The sequence below is a fragment of the Zeus faber genome (genome assembly GCF_960531495.2).
Source record: "Zeus faber genome assembly, chromosome: 13".
NCBI classification, from domain to species: Eukaryota; Metazoa; Chordata; class Actinopteri; order Zeiformes; family Zeidae; genus Zeus; species Zeus faber.
The window spans coordinates 8,360,797-8,383,296 of NC_137198.1; the positions used below are offsets into that span (position 1 = coordinate 8,360,797).

The 22,500-nt window shown below is 41.7% G+C and overlaps 1 protein-coding gene across 1 annotated transcript in view; it reads right to left on the bottom strand.

The window, feature by feature from the left end:
• Positions 1-22,500, bottom strand: part of stag1a (STAG1 cohesin complex component a) — a 56,196-nt gene that overhangs the window by 33,019 nt on the left and 677 nt on the right. The gene's annotated exons all lie outside the window — the stretch shown is intronic.

Below are 22,500 nucleotides of genomic sequence, written 5' to 3' on the forward strand. Positions count from 1 at the left end.
GATAAACATACAATCTAGCTTGGTCTGCACTGTCTCAATTAATATGATGGGATTTCATGTCTCGGTTTTGTGCGCCATGACAACAGTGCAGACCTTTCTTAGACTAGGTGGCTTCATAGTAGAGATGACACTGATGCAGCAACCTATATCGGTATCAAGCCAATACCAGCAAAATAAAATGCTCTATTGGATATTGGAGGGAAAAAGGGTAAGAATACGATCCTTCGACAAATGAAATATCAAAATCCAGAAAAACAAAAGAAGATCAGAGTTCATGAACAGACTGGCATCGATAATGGCAGATTCTCAAGATTTCAGTGTTTCAGGAAAGGAATGTGGTATCGCGCCATCTGTAGTTCAAGACAGAATAATTCATAAATTATGACAAACACTAGAAACTCTTACAAAATTGTGCAGTGGAACGGGAGAAAAATGGCATATCACTTATTGCCCATTTAAATGGAAAAGACTTTGATGAGTTCAGTCTTACAAATAGGACAAGACAGATGGACACAGGCAGCTGCTGTGAAGCCCATTACGTTTTATTACTATAATTCATATCACACTGTTCGCAAGTCTGAGGGAACAAAACTCAGGCTTGAGGTCTGTTTTTGGAAGCACGGTGCATCCGTTAGAGTATCACACGCTGTTTTGCAAGTATTGTAATGTTAATAAGGCATTCAAGCAGTCTCTAAGCTGTGGTTGGCAGTTTGACCGTGCCGTCAGGTAGAGCTGGTCAAGTCTCTAAAGGACTTTAAAAGGGGACAAGTCACATGTTAAAAGTGTGAAGGGGTTCGTATTCCAACGAGAGAAAAAAAAAAAAACAACAGGACCTGCAACCAGTGTTCGGCTCGTTTATCACGCACTGTGCCGTAATTGCTGTTCCAATTTTCGTCCACTTAATTAATCATATTTTGTCAAATACAAGCTGTCATCTGGTGTTTCTACGTTTGTTTTGTCAAGTACATATTGCTGTTTGTCTCTTATGTTTATCTGTCTCACCCGCGGTTATTGTCCTCCCCCTCTTGGAGAAGTAATTATGATAGACCAAAACATGGCAAGACGATCCTCCGAAGAGGGGGATCGGTGGCGGTCTTGTATAATAATAATAAAAGCTGTGCTCTAGTCATCCCACAGGTCGTCCAGAGGACAGCGTTATTGCAAGCAGTGCTTTATGATTAATAAAGAGGGGCATTGCCAGTTGAAAATTCTAACTCCACTTGCAGATTAACTCTGTCTTGAATGCAATGGCATACAAATACCCTGTGTTGTATGCCTGCTGACAGCTCAGGGAAAATAAAAAATAAAAAAGTAAATTATTACTCATTACTCGTTACTCGTTAAGTAATATAATGTAATAAAGTAAATTTAAGTAATGTTACTTTACATAACTTCCCGCCAACAGTAATTCATTACGCTATCTGTTATATAACTTTCCCGTTACACCCCACAAAATTGGTAATTGCATCCTTTCGCCTCAAAATTCAAACTCTGCATGTGCGTCTGTCAGGGTAATCACCAGTTTGCGCAGCTAAGGCTTCAACTGCTGCCGCTACCTGTGTCTTCCACATGTACTAAAACGCGATCGGCTCGGGGGTCAACAATTAGGTACTCGCAGCGCGGTAGCAGACGGACAAATCTTGTAATAATCCATGATCCATCCAATGAGTAATTACCACAAGCGCCACGTTCTCTCAATCCATCCATGCTTGCTTACACTTACACTCGCTCCCGTAAAGGTACCGTAAAGCGCTGACGGAAAATATTGCCGTAAAGCGGTTCTGCCGCTGTTTTGCCACATAGCTCAGGGGTGGGGCCGTATGTGCAGCTGTCCTATCAAGTGAGCGTAATCGGATCAGGTGATGTATTTGTCATGACGTACAGCAGATACACCCAATGAGATCACATGATAACAAATTGTCAGATCAGAGAACGGATGTAAACTCCAAATGCGGTGCGACGATTACGAAAATGAATCAACAAAAGTAAGGTTGTATCAAGTTATTTTTTTTTTGGGGGGGGGGGGTAACTGTAATATTACTACTGAAATTTTATCAGTAATTTGTTACTTGTTACTCAGAAAAGTAATAGTATTACTAGAACGCGTTACTGCCTAACACTGCCTGCAACTCACACAATAGTCATCAATAATACTTACCAGGCAGTGTTCCACTGTAATAGCAGTTAATATTAAAGTCCCTGTAATATGAGTTCTGAGTTTGTCACAACACAAAAAAATGTGTTATAAACTATCCAGCCAAATCTGAATGATTAAAAAAATAATAATAATAAAAAAAAAAAAAAAAAAAAAAATAATAATAATAATAATAATAATAATAATAATAAAATAAATAAATAAATAAATAAATAAATAACTAACTAAATAAATACATAAATAATAAAGCATATAAAATTAGGTTTCAAAATTGTGGAAAAAAAAAAACAAAGAAAAAAAGACTACTCTCTGCTCTGAAACCCTGGGGGCGTGTCTGCTGAATACATTGAAACCACGCCCCACTGCGCTGATTGCATTGATACATTAGAGTAAATTCCATGTTAAAATCTTCTTTTGCTGAACCCAGTCCTCTGTCTCTAGCTGCTCACCTCAAAGCGCCGCAGTCTGGCTGCGCTGTCACAAAAATGGTCATAAACCGTTTAATGGTCCAACTCTACAATTCAGTACTGCATAGTTCACAGATTTTTCCCCATGTTTTCAGCTTGATTGATTTGAGATGATTTTGTAATTGTGTAATGTGTCTCAGGCACGTGTGCGCGGGGGGGGGGGGGGGGGGGGGGGGGGGGCCTGAGGGTGCCCGAGCACCTGCCCCTTTATATCCATGGTGCCCTTTTTATCAGCCGCATTCTTTATTATTATTATAAAAAAAAGAAAAAATTCAAGTGTGAAGGTAGCAGATTTTCTCGGGAAGATATGCATATTTATGAGGAACTCGTCCTCGGTGTGCCCGCGATCTGCGCGCCGCTGTGCGTCCCCGTGCCGCTCCGTGTCCTTATTGAACCAAACTAAAAAACAGCGAACGTAATGGAGACACTTCCTCACTCACTCTCTTACCACCACCACCACCAGAGTGAAGAACAATTTATCATTATACAAAGCAAATAACATTTTGCAAATTCCTTCAGATAATACATTATTTTAAGGTCCACGCCTAACCTTTTCAGATTACAAGTCTCGAAGCAGAGAAAGTTCACGTTAATCACTTTAATTTTGTGATTTAAAATAAACAATTCATTTCCAATATCAAACGTCTAAAAGTATTATTTTCTTGACTATAAATCTCTATTTACCAGGGAACATTTTCAGGGTTGAATGGGGGAGCTCCCAGAAAGCAGAAATAACCATTACTGCAGCAATAGCATATTTCTCCTTTAGGAACAAGCCCGGGTAGCTAATAATCACTAGAAAATTATAATCTAGAGTTCTGGTTTGCTTTGCTACGGCCAATTAGGTCCCAGAAAAGGCCTCTGGCTGACAGTGGTTACTCCGAGAGCCTGTGAGAGAGACTGGGTTGGCTGGAGAGACCCAAAGCGAAGCTACGGGCTCATGTCCATACTGAGCCCAACACAACGTACAAGCTCGTAACATGTTGGTTACGGTCAGTCATTCCCAGAGGATAATCTGTTTGCAGCAACTAGGGATGAGACAATCCAACTTTACATACATTATGTAAAGATTATGCATCTATTTGAGAAATGACTTTCACTGAGCAGTATAGACTTATACAGTTCATTAGAACATCATGAGTGACATTTAATCCATTGGATATGTCCCAGTTTGGCTTTGTATCGGGACGATATCCGACACCGGTAGCAATCTTTTACCAGCAGCAACTAAAATAATACCATATAACAGACGCATAAAATATTTCATAGGCTACATACAGCATCTGTACACACACTAGACAGGAAATGGCAAACTGTTAAAGCCTGGTTTGTGCCAAACAGTGACCCAGGTAGAATTTGACGTGGCTAGATTGACAAAATATTACATCACTGATTATTAAGGGTCTGAGCTTATAGACCATTACATTATGTTTGATAAGCCTGCAACAAATGTTTAATACCTACATTTAATTGAACAATGGTGATAGATGGTTTATTTTTCATTTACAGCATTGAAATGAGGAACATGTAAAAAAACAGCGTCTGACAGAAAACAAAAGCATCAAATAATAAGGATGTCTCTACAGATATGGCTGAGCTCATTAGTGCCTTGATGTTGCACCCTTTGCAACAGAGAGGGCCAGCCTCCTCTTTGATACGGCACACACTGATGTGCGATAAACCTGACTCAAAGTCACAAAACGGATCACTGGGTAATCTATAGCCTCCTCCGGTGACTTAGATCAGATAGCCTATACATGGGTGGGCGAGGTAACCGCGGGGGACGGGGTAGAACGTTTCCATCACTATCTTCCTTCTAGTTCCTTTCAATGTGGGCACCATCATCCAAAAATAACTGAGTATTTACAGTGCTTACATTACGAGAACCGGCGATTAAGCCTAGAATTAATAAGGTTTTAAGCAAGCAGCAGGTTATCTATGGCTTGATAAACAGGAGGTGATACAGTACAGAACAACATCATCAGCATAAAAAAAAGCTAATGACAATGTTTTACAGTGGAAGCAATATTAAATATAGACTGTGAACAATGCAGGACCTTAAGTTGAACCTTGGGGAACACCTACAGATCTGGAATGCTATGGATGGTATGAATGTTCATAAGTAAATGTGCTTAATCATTTCTGTGGGAAATGAAGACTAACGGCCCCCAGCTGGTAAGTTGTTCTCTATCAGCCTCTGACCAACAACCAACAATCATTCACATCCTGTTCAAGATATAGTGTGGAAAGGAAATGGTTGGTCAGTCATTCAATTTCTGGGGCTGGAACACTATTATAAGAATGCAAATGTGTGTCTTTGAAAACATTTGCATAATCTATAGATATTATAATTGAATGCTGTACAATATTTTGTGCAGTACAATGTATTATTTTCCTAATACCATTATCTGTCTTACTGTGTACTTATTAGGGCTGTAGCCGACTCTGGATCCGAAACTTCGTATTTGGCTGTTCATTGCTAATATTCTGCTACCCGCTGGGGGCAGCGGCGCCTGCCTCCGTCTCCGACGGTACCGACCGTGCGTGCGCCAGTGATGGGTTGCCCGGGATCGGCGCACCAAAACTGTGTTTTTATTTTCGACTCATAGACTTTCAGGGGGCAGCCCTAGAACTGATATCAACTTATTTAAAAAAATATATATACATACATACAGGAGGATCCTAAAAGCAACCCCAGTGTTAAGCAAAATGAAATATCTTCTTATGTGGAAGAAAAGAAAAAATGTTGAGTTTACTGCTTAATAAACGGTTGACAAGTCCATAATTCAAACAGCTAGGGTTCAAGGGAACAGAGTACAGCTGGGAGAAACGGTGAGAGGCCGTTCATCTTGCAATTACAGCCACAGGCTGAGACCTATAGCAGCTCTATGACTGCAATGTACTTGGTCAAGATGGAACTACTTTTACGCACTGCCAGACTGATGTAGCTTCCAGATGGAGATGAAGCAGATTAATGCTTTACAAGTCAGTCATCCAGCGCCGCATCTCCCTCTCTCTCTCTCGCTCTACATCTCCATGTCTCGATATTTTCTCCCACAAGGTAAAGTACACCGGGCAAACATCTGATATCAAAGCTGATACTTTCACTGGAGTATCGGGTCTTAAAATAAAACTCAAAATATTCGAGACTTCATATTGAGAAATGTTGAATCATATTTTCTAATTTTCATCACAAAATGATGTCCCATTATCATTAATTTCATGACAATGCACTACCAATGCAAGACTATATACAATAATAATGAAATATCAACCAACCCTACCCAGTACGCTATTTGGTTTCAGAGTGAATCACCCTTCCACAGCTACAACAAAAGTTCAAAGGAGATGCTGGTAAAAAGTAATTATAACATGCACACGTTGGAAGGACAAAACAAAAGAGTGTGAGTTATCCCGCTTCTTCCACATCTTTAGTGCATCCCTGAAAAGGCCACGCAGGAGGAGTCAAATAATACATCAAGGTGGTGGAGAACACTAGGAACGTTGCGTTTGATTGGTTTAAATCGATCAGTTACTTTGCAGCTTTGCGGCCACATGGCAGGAGAAATGATCTCAGGGCCGAAAGGACCACAGGTTCAAATCCCAACTAAGCAGGTTTATAGTCACGGGCTTGAGTTGAGTGCTCAGTCTGTACGGCACAGTCGATGCTCGACACTAAACTCTTTGGTTGTATGTATAGGTGTGTGTGTGTGTGCATTTGTCACTGTGAGTATGTTTTCAGCAAATATTAATATTTTACAGTATATAATTGAAATGTAATAGATGACGTGTAACAATAATGATGTTTAAGTATATCAATGATTCCTGCAACAATGGGACCCATACGATTTTTCCTTTAACACTTAGCATCCGAGCGGGAAATGCATAAACTGAATCTCAAGAAAGTAAACAAGTTGTTTGATTCACACCTCCATTTTATAGATTGTACAGATTTTGTACAGCCAATATGGATAAAAGCATGCCGGCAAATTAGGTTCAAGTCTTAAATGCCTTTCACTTTGCTACTGAGTTGGATAGATTGTTTGACACGTTTTTTCCAGGGGGAATTTTTGCAAACTATAAAGAGGCCAAAAAAAATAAAAATAGCCCTTAATACAGCACTGGTTGATAGAAGGCATACTGTATATTCAATGTAGAAATGTGCTATATCATAAACAAAATAAATAAAAACAGAACAATCTTATCAGTTCCACGCAAAGCTTTAAATAACTAGGCTGTCAAAGTTCAAGATGACTGTAGTTCCATGGGATTGACGCTGGATTAAACAATGCAACACGCAGCATGGCTGAGTGCACTGACAGGTGTGGTTCCACTATCAGACAGATAATCTTCCCTCCTGTATGAACACAGTGTTTACACTCGAGGACAAGGCACTGACTGCTGTGGCTGATACTCTGCCTTTCGCCCGAGTCTCGCAGTCTCACATCTCAATTCTCGCAGACAGAAACATGAACACTAGCTGGCAACTGAAGGAAATTCTGGTGTGTTGCAGTGGCTCAACTATGAGCCAAACCAGAACGATGTTGTTAAAGGGATACTCCGGTTTTTCAGACAATTCTCTTTCGGAAATACTGAATGGGGGAAAGCAGGATGTGAAATTGGCTGAATGCATCCTCTACAATAGATTCCAAGGTTCTCCTTTTATTTCCCCTGGTAACTAATATTGAGTCTGCAGAACTGTCTACACAATAGAGCAACCGAGGCCATGGGTTATTGGTAGCACAACACAACTTCAGGGAAATGTGTGGCAGTTAAACCAACTCCATATTCACCGCTCATTAAGCATGTTCTCATAAGTGATCTGCAACAAGGGGGTGCTGCGGCATCCCCCACTAATAGTTCTACCACCTACGCTGACTGTTGGCAGAACTTATCTTTGATCAGTGAGCAAATCGGAGGCAGAATTGGGGCATTTGTTATGGAGTGTGGTGTAGAGCGACTATTATAGAAATACAATCGGTGGCTATTTAGCCTTTGTTTTAGCCGGAAAATCCATTATCAGCTGATGATTATTATAGGTCAATCAGTACCTGAGATGGACAATATATAGACCCCGCTGTAGTAGTGAACAACTAATAGGCCAATTAACCAAAACTTAAATGTCACTATACAAAAATATATCAACTAATAGCAGAATGATTAAATGCACGAGTACAGGCCGCAAGGATTCCAATCCAATAGGAAAAGGAAAGTGGTCAATTTCAAGTTTCTCTTTTTCTCTACGACACACGCTGGCAGGCGGCCAGCCGGCAGTCAACAGTTCACCTCTGAATAGGCCTACTCAGGTTTTCTTTTCTGCAGCTGCAGCGCCAGCGCATTATCCATGCAGGGCTAAGCTAGAAAATTACTGTTTTTTTTTTTGTTTTTTTTAAATTGGCAACTTCAAATATTTCCGTTTCCCCTCTTGCATTTCTCTTTATTTATCTAGGATTATCTGTCTGGCTGAAGACATATTAGCCAGGCAGCATCGGCTAGCGTTCATAACACTACAAGCATGGTATCTTATTGAAACACTCCGCTTCATTCACCGCTTAGATATGGAAAACACATCAGAGTGGAGGGGGGGGGCGGCGTTTGAAAAGGGAAATCGAAAATTGGAAAGAAAGGAGGTAAACAGGGAAAAAAAAAATGAAAGGTGGTGACAAAGCCTGGCACTGCGGGCCGACTCCCCCATAGAGAGAGCAAAACAGGATGATAAAGAAGTGAGAGATAAATTGATGCCGGGAGATCCGATGACGCGATTAAACAGCAGTGTAAAAGCGGCTGTAAAAGAAATTGCGGAGAAAAGCCACAACAAGATAAACCAGGCACCTGAACGAAGCGCAGCGATAAGCGACCACACGCAGGATGTTGGGGCATGGCTGTGGGCGAATGCACAGCCATGGCGCCAATACTCAACTGCATCACATGTCATCGCCCCACTGTTTCACCAATCTTTCTCTTTGTGCCTGTCTCTGTCTCACCCTCTCTGTGCGTCTGTCTCTCTCTATTTATCCATCTCTCTCTCTCTCCTCCTCTTCCTCTCCATCTTTTTGTCATTTCCCGCCACTATTTATCTATCATTCTTGTGTCATTGCCGTTTCGAGAATTATCACAAACTGAGGCTGTTGTGCCACGGTGTACAGACAAAATAAATAAAAAATAATGTCTTTATTTCCTGTTTGGATTACTATTTAACTCTTTGTTCTACCCATCCAGCGATTCCTTGTGTGCGCAACTCTGGAATCATATTTTTATTTTTGGGGGGGATTCTTCTGACGCTTGTGCCTTGGAGCTGACAGGGATTAGAAGGCTGTGTCCGAGCACACTTCAGCGGGGCAGATTCTATGCTTGATTAGGGATCCGACCTCAGAGCTTCAAGCCGAGACAAGCTATTAACCTTCTTTTACACGTTAGCGGGGCATCAAAAGTCAGCAAAGTCTGTCAGACTAATCGCCGCAAAAACAAAATAATTCTCATTAAAATCTTGAAACACTGTGACGTTTGTATTTATTAGGGATGGAAAATGGCTGCACAGCTCCAAAACAAACGAGCAACATTGCAATTATTGATTCAGAAATTGAAACAATATAATTTAATCTGAGTATTGTTTTTTTGTTTTTTTTAACCTAGCCTATCTATCTATTGTGGTGGCCTTGATAATGAATACTTTTTGATTTGAGAGTTTATGCTGCGTAGGACAACAAATCCTAGGCCTTGTCATTTACCCATGATCCATGACACAAGCATGATGATGGAGGGCAAGAGACGATTCGTAGCACAGCCATTCATGGTCTTTAGTTACAAATCCGCCTTGTCCGCCAGTATGGAGTGTGACCCCCCCCCCCCCCCCCCCCCGTCTACACAGCCGCCAAAGTAATTTTTCACGCACATTTGGATCCCGACAGGTGTTAACTTCAGGCTCCATCGTAAATCCAGTGTCCCAGTCGGCCAAACCACCCAAACAGCCTGGTACTTTTATTAGAAAATTCCAAAAATTCCCTCTTCTCCTTAGCATTCTAAAAAGGCTGACATTTTTAGACCTGGAAATACCACCGTGAAACCCAACCAGATATTTGTGCTACTTGATACATGTGCTACAAACACACAGGATACTGTCGTTCTGCTGCTCTATGCGTACTCAGAGAGCGAGGAAAAACGCCTCGTAATCCTAAACCGCCCAGAGGCTAACAGTGGAAGTCCGCTTTAACCAGATTAGGATTAGCCCGAAGCAATAATGAGATCATCCATCAACAGCGCACGCGCACACACATGCACCATAGATACGGGATTAAAACAACAGACTTGCATGGACATGTTCACACTCAAAGAGAGTTGATGACCAGAACACACACACACACACACACACACACACACACACACACACACACACACACACACACACACACACACACACGTATAAGTATATGGAGGTTGGGTTAATAGGAGAGAAGGGTTTAATAGGAGAGAAGGGTTTAATAGGAGAGAAGGGCTGTTGTGTGAACTCACAGAGACGGACAAATCTCTACTGAAAAATAGATTTTAATCTCCCGAGGAACAGCTCAATGAATAAAGGATAAACCGAAGAGGGGAGGAACGGCTGTGAGAAAATGAGATAAAAGAGAGGGGATGGAAAGGAGAATAGGCAATGAACGGGACATGCGCACACGCACACACACACACACACACACACACACACACACACACACACACACACACACACACACAAGTGTGGTTTCTCTGTCTTTTTCTGTTTGTCTCCCTCCTTTCTGCAATGGCTGCCTGGATGACTACAGCTGATGCAAAATGGAGCTGCAAGAAGTGTGTGTGTGTGTGTGTGGGGGGGGGGGGGGGTGAGAGAAGGAGAGAGAGTGACAATGCACAGAGGGAGAGGACCAGGAGGAGAGGGGTGGGGGGGCGCGAAGAAAAACTAGGAAGAGAAAGAAAGAAGCACTCATTTGTTCTTCTCACACTCTCTCTCCATTTCATTCTCTCACCTTGGCCCAGATTCCCCCTCTCAATGTTTTCCACAACTAATGAAGAGAGGAGGGAGGGAGGACAGGGCAGGAGAGAGCAGGGGGGATATAAGGGGAACACACACACAATGAAATAGACACACACACACACACACACACACACACACACACACACACACACACACACACACACACACACACACACACACACACACACACACACACACCCCATTAGCCCCCATTATGAGTCTCTAATGAACTCATGACACTTGAAGATTTCCCCGGAGCAGACTGCTACTGTTGGAAGACTGATGTCAGAAAAAAAAATATATATAAAAAATCAAAAACAAATACAAAGCTGTTACAAGGCCGCCATACACAGCCCAGGATCTGAGCAGGTGACGGAGTCACAGATTGACGCTACTTAGGGCTGACTGTGAAGAAGACAGATTACAACGGCACTCCCAGAGGGGGAGCCACGCGATGGACGAAAATGTGGGCAAGTTTGAATAAAAATAAACAACCGTGTACTAAGGATAAGGGTGATTAATCAACGTCACTCAAGTTACCCGTTAATTAATTATTGGGAAGAAAACTAATGAGTAAAGATACTCTTCATTAAATGAAGCAATGTGTGACTTTCATCAGGCAAATATAAAAATATATTTAAAAAATATATATATAAAATGTAGTAGTCTCGCAGTAGGTGCAAGCCCCAAGCAAGCTATCCAACATTTCGCCAAATGGTCCAAATATCACATGGTCGTCGCATCACTGTTCATCAGGCAGAGTACAATTTATTTTTCCGATTCATTTCATCATATCATCGTGAACACACTTTGCACTGAGTACACTGACAACTGTGTTTTACAACATGTTTGCCAGTCATCCTTTTCCATAAAGTTCTTTCTGTGTTTCTATTTTAAGTGTTCTTATTTTACAAGCCACAAGCCACTTTGCTAGAGGACAAACCATGAGTTCCGATGATTCAGATTTGTCGTCACTTTTTTTGGGGTCAAAAGGAGTCGTGACTGATGAACTCTGGAGTTCTCCCAGCCGCCATGTCTTGAGAAGAACCAACAAAACAAACCAACAAAAACAAGATCGCCCCACCACACCTCCTTTTATCCAATCTGGGAGAGGAAGCGAGTCGGCCATTATGACTCTGTGTTGGACCTGAGGTTGGTAATTCAGTCAAATTTATGAGGGCCATATATACTGATAATACTGGGTCAGCTGGGAATGAAGAGAATGCAATACTGGGCTGGAGAGCGTGTAATCCGACGACGTGCGACCGACACAAGAAGAAGGATTACCAAGGAAATCCCTGAATCGCTGACAGACAGACTGGGAGGTCGATAGTTTAGAGAGTTACTGAACATAGACATGATCCTCAGTGTGGGCAGCGTGAAGAGGCAGAGAAGCAAATGCCCAACAGAGACCACATTAAACCTACAAGTCACTGTGTGGTTTTGGTCAATATGGCTCCTCTTATGTGGGATATACCTGGAGCTGGCTCACATGGTCAAACTATATCATGACATGTTATGATTAGTATTTAAGGTTTTTTTCTTTTCCGTTTTGATCTATTTCATTCTGGCAGTGCAAAACACAAATATTGACATCCATTCTGGCATCGCAAAACCAATATATACCAATATTTACATTAATTTAAGTAGTGCCACGCCCCCAGTCTACATGAAAACACTGTCATCCAGCAACTAAGACAACATTTGATTTCAGCTACGGCAACAAATTCGCTTGAAAAACTGATGAAAAAAAATGCTTTTCAGCCATTCTACCTGTTTAACTATAACATGAATCCATACAATTAATACATAATATTATTGTAGTAAATGCTGAGGTGTTTCAGTATTGCTATCATCAACATTTATTAATTAGATTATTTATATACATACATACATACACATATATATATATAAATAAAAGTGATGCAACTGTACAGTGGGCTCACGACAATGGTACAGTTTCTGTATATTTAAGAAAAAAAACATTTTAATTAAAAATTTGAGGTGTAAAATAATTTTTTTATAATAGTTGGCCACAAATTACTAGTGTAACGCTCTGTGTGTTATTTTTGTGTAGAACAGGTACAAACAGTATTTTTCCACACATAAATAATAATAGTCAAATAACTTATTGAAATAAAACCTCACAGTCAGATCAGTGTGTGTGTGCCTTCGCTTTGTGAACCTGACGTGACCGGTTCTATGCTCCTCCCTCCTGGTGAGGGAGGAGCATAGGCTATCTCTTACATAGAGGGGGGAACATTTGCCGGCGACAGGAGACAGCAACTTAAACAAACACAACAAAACTGTAAAACTAGACAAAAAAAGAACAGCTCATCACCCAGCGAGACTCCGTTCCCTTCATTCCGACAAAAGAGCCGCTCAAAAGAATCGTATCGTTCGTGAACGACCCAACACTGGTGCGAGTGGAGGCGAGTGTTTGAAGAGAAGTCCGTAATAAAAAGGGACACAGCCATCCCGGGGGGTTATTTTTTATTTCGCCCGTCATTGCCCAGCTGCAAACATGGAAGCCTGGAACATGGAAGAATGCATGGTCCTGCCCTGCCACCGGACACAAGGTAAACGTGGGGGATTTTCAGCGGTTGACCTTGTTTGTGGTGGCTCCGGGTTTTCTTCATCGGTCTCTTTTCTATATACCGCTATAAAGCAGTGTCCCGCATCAGCATGGGTGAGTGTCCACTGCAGTGGTGGTTGACTCACGCAGGAGCCTATGTAAAGCTGCCTTCCCAGGCTCGCAAATATCTGGCCACCCCTGCAACCTCTGTGCCATGTGAGACACTCTTCTCACTTGCAGGCAACATAGTCCAAAAGAAGAGGGAAGCCTTACACTCAGAAAATGGGAACAAGTTAGTTTTGCTTACTGTAGCAACTGGCTGAAGGAGAAATAGCAGATATTGAGCCTTTTATCCGTTATGATCAAGTAGCCTAAGCGAAAACTTCTTATGAAAAACTCAGTTTATCAGTGCTTGTGCATTTGGGTCTCCCATGGGTCTAATAACACACAAACTGTGAAATAAGAAAACCCACTTTTGCAACCTTTTTGTGAGCTATTGCAGAAAACATGTGGTGAAACAAGCTGTTCGGATTTGTGTCTCAGTCCTACATCACATTGAGACACAGTAGAACTAAAATCGCGCCCCATCTGACTAACTCAAGAAAGAGGAATAAATACCAGCTGTCTATGAAGAAACAGCAGACGATGGAAATGTCAGTATTGAAAAAAACAATTCTGCGTTTCTTTTCTAAAAAAAAGTAAGAAAGTAAAACATATGCAGTAGATAGACTAGTCTGCGGGGCCGATCCACTGTGCGTTTCTCCAAACAAAACCACTACAAATAGTGTGTTTTTATTGTAGATGTATTTAGTCAACTATATTTTCCGATATTTACATGAAAGAAAAAATCCCTGTATGCAGTGTTAAATGACGCCTTGTAGACCTAATAGGAGTGACTCTTCAGCAACTGGATTGCTTATTTCTCCCCTCAAACCTGTTTAGAAACTGATTTTGGTGGACTGATAAGGTGAAATCAGTGTAAGTTCACAGACTAAATACAACGGAAACTGGTCGTTCAAACCCCATTGGCTCACAGAACGAAGGGCCTTAGGAGGGTGGCGCCACCCACTTAATCAGAGCGTCCTGGAACAGGATGGGTTAAGCCTGGTTCATAGTTGCCGTAGCCCTAGCGACGTTAAATGTGCGCGGCAAAAATTAAGTCATTGCGCTTTCTATTTTTCGCGAGGGGGCGCACCTCCCAATTTTTTGAACTCGGGTTTTTATTTTTCTGCGTTTATTAGCAGTTGGCAAACCAGCTTTAGGTGCATTACCACCGCCAAGTGGACTCCCAACCCTTTTCCTTCAATGTATCTTGCTGTGTTTAAAGGGTGGACACTCCATCTCCGTCTGCATCGTATTTTCTCCGAAAGCAATAATAAACAGATTAATTCTTCGTCCTCGAGGTCCAGCAACGCCATGTTGTAAAGCGGCATGTCTGTTTTCATAGACTGGGCCCTGTTAACGTTTGCATTGCTTCCATTTAATAAAGCCGGAAGTCTAAGAGCCGGAATAAGTTCTTTTGAGTTTCCCCTGGTGGTTTGTGAACAGCACCCCCATCTTTCAGGAGAATATTATAATATACGGTATCTACACAGCAACGCGTAACTCTGAATGCTCGTGCCCTCTGGTAGTGTGCGGGCCATGAGCCGCAGGGCTCACTGTGGCGACTATAACAGAGCCTTTAGAGGCATGTTAGAATGGCTAGAATGGATAATCTGTGTGGTATTTTTAGCAAATACATTTCAAAAACATGTTTTTGGGACCTCAGAGACCTATATTAACTTGTTGAAAAGATATTGAATTTAAATAATGTATTGACTTCTAAAGCCACCTTTTGTAATGTCTATTCAATGCTTTACTGGTCAGCCACAACAATGTCATGTCTTTGAATTCAAATTTGGGCGCTTTTCCCAGCAAATACTGATATATGTGATTATTTGGGATTAGTGTGATTAATTACAGATCATGTAATTCATTTGATTAAAATGTTAATTACCTGACAGCTCTAATATATGTTATATATAGATCCAGTCCTTTGTGCAAACACCATCTAACCCCTGACTGCAGCTGAAACCTCAGTTTTAGATCAATTATTTCCTACTATAGATAGCAACAGGGGTGAGTTGGCTCCAGCAAGTGAATCGATATTAAGCTATGCTGTGTAAATAGCCCTAACAGCTTGCGCACACACACACACACACACACACACACACACACACACACACACACACACACACACACACACACACACACACACACACACACACACACACACACACACACACACACACACACACACACACACACACACACACACCCCTAAAGCTGGCTGTTAACCTTGCGGTGTATAAATGATACCTGAAGGATTTGCCTGTCTAGTTCTATGCCAATGCAAATCCGGTCTCTGAGTCTGAAGCTACATTAATATACCCAGATAAATCCCTCTCAAGCCCAGACTAGGGAATCTCAGATTCTAGGACCTCACGTCCCTGGAGGCTGAGAGAACACATCTTCAATCTTACGCCTTTTGCAACTGGAGGCAAACTTTAATGCCCAACAATGGAATCAATGGGCCATCATCTCTTAATGTAAACCTAAGACGAGTCCCATGGAGGGGGCACGCTGGCAGGTACAACTCAACACACAGTGAATGTTTAAGAGAATCCAAGGTGCTCTAAGCCCATAATATACATTAACTGCAAATTTAAGTGTGTCCTGAAAATGAATCAAGACAGCATTTTGTTTCTATTGTATGAAAAAGGAATAGGGAAAAAGTTAAAGCACAGAAGTCAAGAGACGGAATTCTGCGTTTTTATTTTAAAATGTATAAGAAGAAGAATCTTTAATGGTCACACGACACACCACACTACAACACGTGCATACACACACATGCTTTGGATGGTGGCCGGTGAAATGTGGCCTCTGCATTTGACCCATCCTGGCTTGTCCATCCTCAGGGGGGGCAGCCAGGAGCAGTGGGCAGCATTCAACGACGCGCCTGGGGACCTGGTTCCAAATGTCCATCGCTGGTCAGACGATGATGTGTGCATGTTTTTGGTGGGGGTCCTTACTGATGTCAGATGGAGGAAACCCCATGTGAGCACGGGGAGAACATGCAAACTCCACACAGAAAGGCTCCTATTTGGGAGATAACCCGCCGGCGCACCGTGCCAACAGCACCCTGGGCGGGAATCGAACCCAGGACCTTCTTGCTGTGAGGCAGCAGCATTGACTTGGGCTGACGGCAGGCTGTTGGCAGGGACACTAAAAATATCCCATACTGTTAATTCATGAAAAAAATAGGTTTTTCTTCCAACAGCAGCTATTTGTGATTTTTGTTCTGAGTTTGTGAAAAATTCAGTGTGGTTTAGGCGGCTGTGAAAAGAAACGCGCCATTGCATCCACTCTGAACGTTTCAATTTTTTTCCTTTTGGTTCGCTGTCAAGTTGTTTTCTTCTCACGATGAAACCTCTGAGAAGGAAAATCTTACCATTGCACAGTGTTAATTCGATGGGAATAACAGTGTCAGCCAAGTGTCTCAAGTGTAAAAGATGTAAACACAGTGGGCGAGATTGGCATCTTCTAGAGAGCACAGTCTGAGTGTTCGTACAATGCTCACGTCTCTCCTGTATGAGATACAGGAGGGAGCGCTGGTAGCGGTCTGTTCTCCAAGCAGTATAACTGAGGGCTTTAATGAGGTGTTCAGCTCAACAAAGCCTTATTTTACTGCGCTCATGTAAAAATACAGGATCAACCGCTATCACTGTCAACAGAGCCGTCCTATACAAACATATTCCCTGCACTCATCAGCTCAAGGCAAGAGACACCGCACTGTGAAGTTGCCAAAACACAAACAACAGCCGCAGATGATGGCTGTGACCTAACGGCTTTCAAAGAGAAAGCTCATGGCGATTTTGGGTGTTGTTCTGCGTATTTATTTTCTCTGTGTGTGTGTGTGTGTGTGTGTGTGTGTGTGTGTGTGTGTGTGTGTGTGTGTGGGTGTGTGTGTGTGTGTTCTCGCTTTCAGCTGAGCCAGAGTTACAAGTTGACTGACTGCAGGTGGTATGGTATAAAAATTGGGTTTACAAAGTGCCTTTTGTGGCATATAACAAGAAATAAAATAAATCAATTTGCATTGCAAATGTTGAAGCGAAACCCACTGGGTGATTCTGAAAAAAAAAACATGTTTTACCAGTGTAAGAATACCCACCAGCTTCCAAACTGGAAAGAGCCAATATGGGGGTTGTTTGTATGGTTGTTTTTTTATCCAGTGCATCCAAAATAATTTGAGCATCCAATGTGATTTTGCATTGCTTTACTAGAACATTTTCATTAACAGAACTCAATAATTACAATGAACATCAAACGGTATACTACAAAAATTGTAACCAATAATGTTTAACAGGGAGTGGGTGTACACAAATTAGTGCATATTTCATAGAAAAAACATTTGCTCTTTCTGTACAGAGCAAATGTAGGTTATCAATACTCAATTAATATCAAAAATAAATGAATGTTCACCAGCACATACTGTACATACATATGCTTGCCAATTATTGATCCCTACATTACCTGAATGACCAGGGTGTCATGCAAACAATACTAATTTGAGACTAAATATGCATGAAGGTCATGGGCTTATTGGTATCTTGGCTCTCGAAGATACAGTTTAGCCTTAACCTACAGCTGCTGAGAAAACTAGCTCCAACCCGTCCAGCTCGGCTGCATCACCAAGCAGGCTCATGCATCTGCTGCAGGTTAAGAAAGCCCGCAAAAACCTAGCAACCACCCAGCCATGTAATAATACTGGGATAAGATCAACCAGCCTCCAAAACACACACGGGGCGAGTTCAAAATGTGAAAACACCTGACACGACTCACTGGGTCTCGTGACTATTAAACCTGACAGCTGAAAGGCAATATTCAGCCCCGAGTCCACAATCCCAGCCGTTCCCTCCCATTAACTCCAAACCCGGAGGTGAAATCCCAGAGTTACAGTTTTATCTGAAAGATTCTGTGTCATCTGGGACAGATGACAATATCCTAGCTGCTTGTATGCATGTATGCTTGTACGCCCTGCAAAATGCTAAATTCAGCAAAGACGTTTTCAGGAGCAGCAGAAGTTGAAACGCGGTTAAAATTCCGATATCCTTGTTCCTATATTTGTTCTAGTGTTAACCAGGAAGGCTGCTAGCGGCTTAATACTGCTTTCTCCTGCTTGAAATATGGATATGTGCGCACTACATTACTCTCTAGCCAATACCTATGGACCGGTAGCTGTTGCTGTAGCTTCACTGCTGATTCCATTCCCGGTTACATCAGCCTTAAGCAGAGTCGCTGTAAAAACCCTTCTCATAAAGAACTTCCTCTTGGGTATTATGGCTGTGAAACGCTGCATTAAAGGTTATGAGCAGGTGTGCGCTCAAACACACCAATGTGCTACGGAGTGCGCTCTCGGACACCTAATTTAAATCAAATACATTAAGCCTGAATAGCAAACAAGAATGACTGATCCTTTAATTTTACTTTCATTTCATTTACAGCATGCCTTCACCTGCACCCCAGCAGAATGACTGGACATGACGCCTGTTTAACCTGTGCACATTTTGCTTTATGGGTCGAAAATAGGAAATTTGTTCTTCTGGGAAGGTGGCTGCAAGCTGGAATTTACTTTCCAAGAGTTCAATGAATTAAATATGAAATTACTAAAATTATGCCGCAAAATATGCAAGTCTACAAAACAGGTCCGCCAATGTGGTTTGCCCCTTAGCTGGGAGTTCCTGATAATGTGACATTTGCAAACACGCAGGTTTTTAAATGAAATGTATTTATCAAAGCAAATGTTTTATTTGTTCAATATATTGTGTGTTATAAGGCATCAACAATGCAGAACACAACTTAAAATATGATACAAAGGGCTAAAATGGACACTTTGGTCCACTTAAAAGGAAACATTTTGACAATATAATCCTTGCTTTGCTGAGTAATCAATTCAGGAGTACAGTTTTGTTAATCCTAGCATTTCAATTGATGTCACAGAAATGTCACAGCAGAAATACGGGGCACACCGCTTTACAGTTCTTTGTTAGGCCTTAGGGCTCCAAATAGTCTAAATCTGTGCGATCACAATTTTCGAGCATCGGAAGGAATTCACCAACGCTCAGCCTTCTTCCCACACAAACTCATCAGTAAAGAAGCAAAGTCAGCTTCCAATTTTATGCAATCTAGCTTCTGGCAGCCTCCTCATTTTAAAGATGCCAAGGGCTATAGATGAATCTATGTGCTTCGGGATCAACTGCAATCTCAAGCAGAGACAGCTAACTGTTCATCAAGCCCATTGCAAAGTCTTTCCCTTCTACTGGGTATCAGTCCAGGCGCTAACACTGGCATCGCTGCAGCCGGGAGTCCCACATTCCTACGTCTGATCAGCCAACAAAGCTGTTAAAATGCTGGCGTAATCTATCTTGACTGAGCAGCCGCCCGGAGAGCTGTGACGTTTGAATGCGCCAAATTTGATTTTAGTTCTGAAATAGGTTGTTACCCACAAAGAGAAATTGACAGAGAAGCACTAAAAGCGACTACTTATCAAAGGACGTCAATGTAAGACAACTGTCATTTACACCCGTTGGCTTATACACTGTACTAACATCAACCCATGTATAAAACGCCCACATTTCTGTACAATAATTGCCTTTTTATTTCTATGCCCCCCCCTTTGAACTGTCCTTGTGTATGAAATGTGCGATACACATACACTTGCCTTTCCTAAAAGTGAGTATGTTGGCATGAAGCCCTATGTGGCCGACATGGACAGGTCACTCAAGAGGCAGCAGTATTGTTGCAGTGGTGTTTGGCCTCTCACCCATTCCGTCTTTTGTGTTGAGAGCAGCCAAACCCTGGACAACTACAGCGACAGGAAATATTGTTCCAGCCATTGCCAACATCTTGAATCAAGGTCATTTAATAACAGGCTCCAGCAAATGTCAAAACCATTACCTTGCATCCTGAGGTATGTATTTTTTTATTAGCACATGGTTCTAACATAAAGCATGTTTCCTTTGGGGACCTGAGGCAAGGTAGCTATCAAATGTTTTTTTTTGGTTTACAAACTCGTTTGGATCATGGACATTTCTGATTCTGATTGACAGAAGATGTGAGGCAATACTCTTTCATTACTTTTTCCTATTAATTTAAGAATGAATATGTATTTCAAGACTTCAAGATTTTATTAAGCCCCCCTTTAAAAGTCCACTCTGTATATTGTTTTCTCATCTACATGCAAATGGGGGGCATATATCTATTTTTTTTTTCATGGAGAATCATATTACTTAAATTATTACTTTAATTACACCACAACAAAAACACTGCTGTGCCAATGGTAGCATGGTGGTTTGCTCATATTTAGGGAAATCTTTAAATATTAATTAATTTGCTTTAGTCAAAGTTTTAGTTACCCAGAATCATTTAATCCGCTGAATTTCAGAATCAGTCTTCCTTGGCCAAGTATGCTTACAGATACAATAAATTTGACTCTGGTCTTCAGTGATACTGTGAGATTCAGAAAAAAGTCACAGTATGTACACAACAAACATTAACATTAACATCAAACATTTTTTTACATAAAACACTGCTTAGAAACTGAATAAACAGTAATAAACTATTTTAGTAGGGGCAAATGACAAGCAACACAAAAAAAAGTATTGGCCGTCACTTTTGCTGAACAGTATACAATATGCCTGGTTAATTTCAATATGGTGATATATGGTGATCTGTTTTGGGTTTTTTTTTATTCCTCAAAGATATGCTTCTGTGTCATAAAATACCACTGCCTCTCTTTATTAACTGAAATTTTGTACAGTATTGATATCAGATTTTTCCATTGGGCACATTCTTTGAAATCCTATTCAAGTATGTTGTGTGCTACTGGCATCGGACATTAGTCCGATACCAGTATCAGTACCAGTTGAGGAGAGGCTAATTGGGTCAATTGCTTAAAGATGAGGGGCTTCTGTACTGTTTCTACAGCAACTGGACCGCTCTATACTTCAAAAACAATGGCAGGTATAATAATCTGCATTATATGATGTAGAGGTCAGAACAGCCACTGGTCGTAGCGGTAGTGATGTAACAGGGAAGGCCAAAGAACAGGTAAAATATTCGAAAAATATAAGCAGACAGGTGTAGGAGCACTGGATAATAGACAATAGATTATATTCTACAGAAGTTCGATTCTACAGTCACATGTTTCCATCCGAGTTTAAGGGGAATATTAAGCAAAATGTGAGAAATGCTGCAATGAATAGAACGCAAATTTGCTGCATGTCATCAGTTGAGTTGTGGAGAGTAAACTGTTAAACCAATGAATGGCTCCCGTTCATAATGTGCGTGAATATTATTATACTGTTTACAGCCATAAAATACGATAGTGGCAATTAAACTGTCAATCACAATAAATTTCATGAGCTAGCCCTGGCGATGATGACACAGAACACACACAACATTCAGAAAATACCATCTGAACACTTATCTCACAAGGGATGTACACTCAAAGCTCACAGAGTAAAGACTGACTGGACTGCTTCCAGTCATGGTAAAAGCTGTTCTGATTGAACCCAAGGCCCATGACAAGAGCTCATAAGCACAACCTGTTGCAATATGCACAGCCGGTTCCAAATCCAACAGGCGTGTGTGCATTGTATAGTTTCCACACTCAAGAACAAGAGATGCAATAGTCAAATTCCCATGACATTTGCTGGGTTTTGGGTTGAGACGTGGAGCTGATGACGGCTCATTCGGAAAACAGAACCGAACCGACCGTTACGGGATGGATAAACACTGCTGGTTGAACCGATTGCAAGCACATCAACGCAGCAGGTTCCACTAGGAAACGGAAACACTGGCGCTTGTCTCTCTCTTTCGGGTCTTGCGTCGTGCGCCCCTCAGGTGCGCAGAGTCTACATCGACCTCGAAAAGCACCAAGTGATAACGAAAGATAGGTGGCTTGAAGCAGAGAAACACACAGTGTGCTGGAAGATCACATGGCTCCGATTGTAAACAAAGCAGTTATGCAACATCCAGAGAATCATGCACACGGGGTGGGGACTCTGACCTACAACCAACCACCCACCCCCAACACCCCTGGGTGGATGATGTCTGCAGCAGTCAGTACGTGGAGGGAGGCTTGACAGTGAGCCTACTTGAAACTATGAGCCCAGCTCCTGGAGCCCATCCCCCCTGCTGTGACTCACGTTTCCCCGCTCAATATCGCCCGTTTCCCGCACAAGAAGGGGGCGGGTAA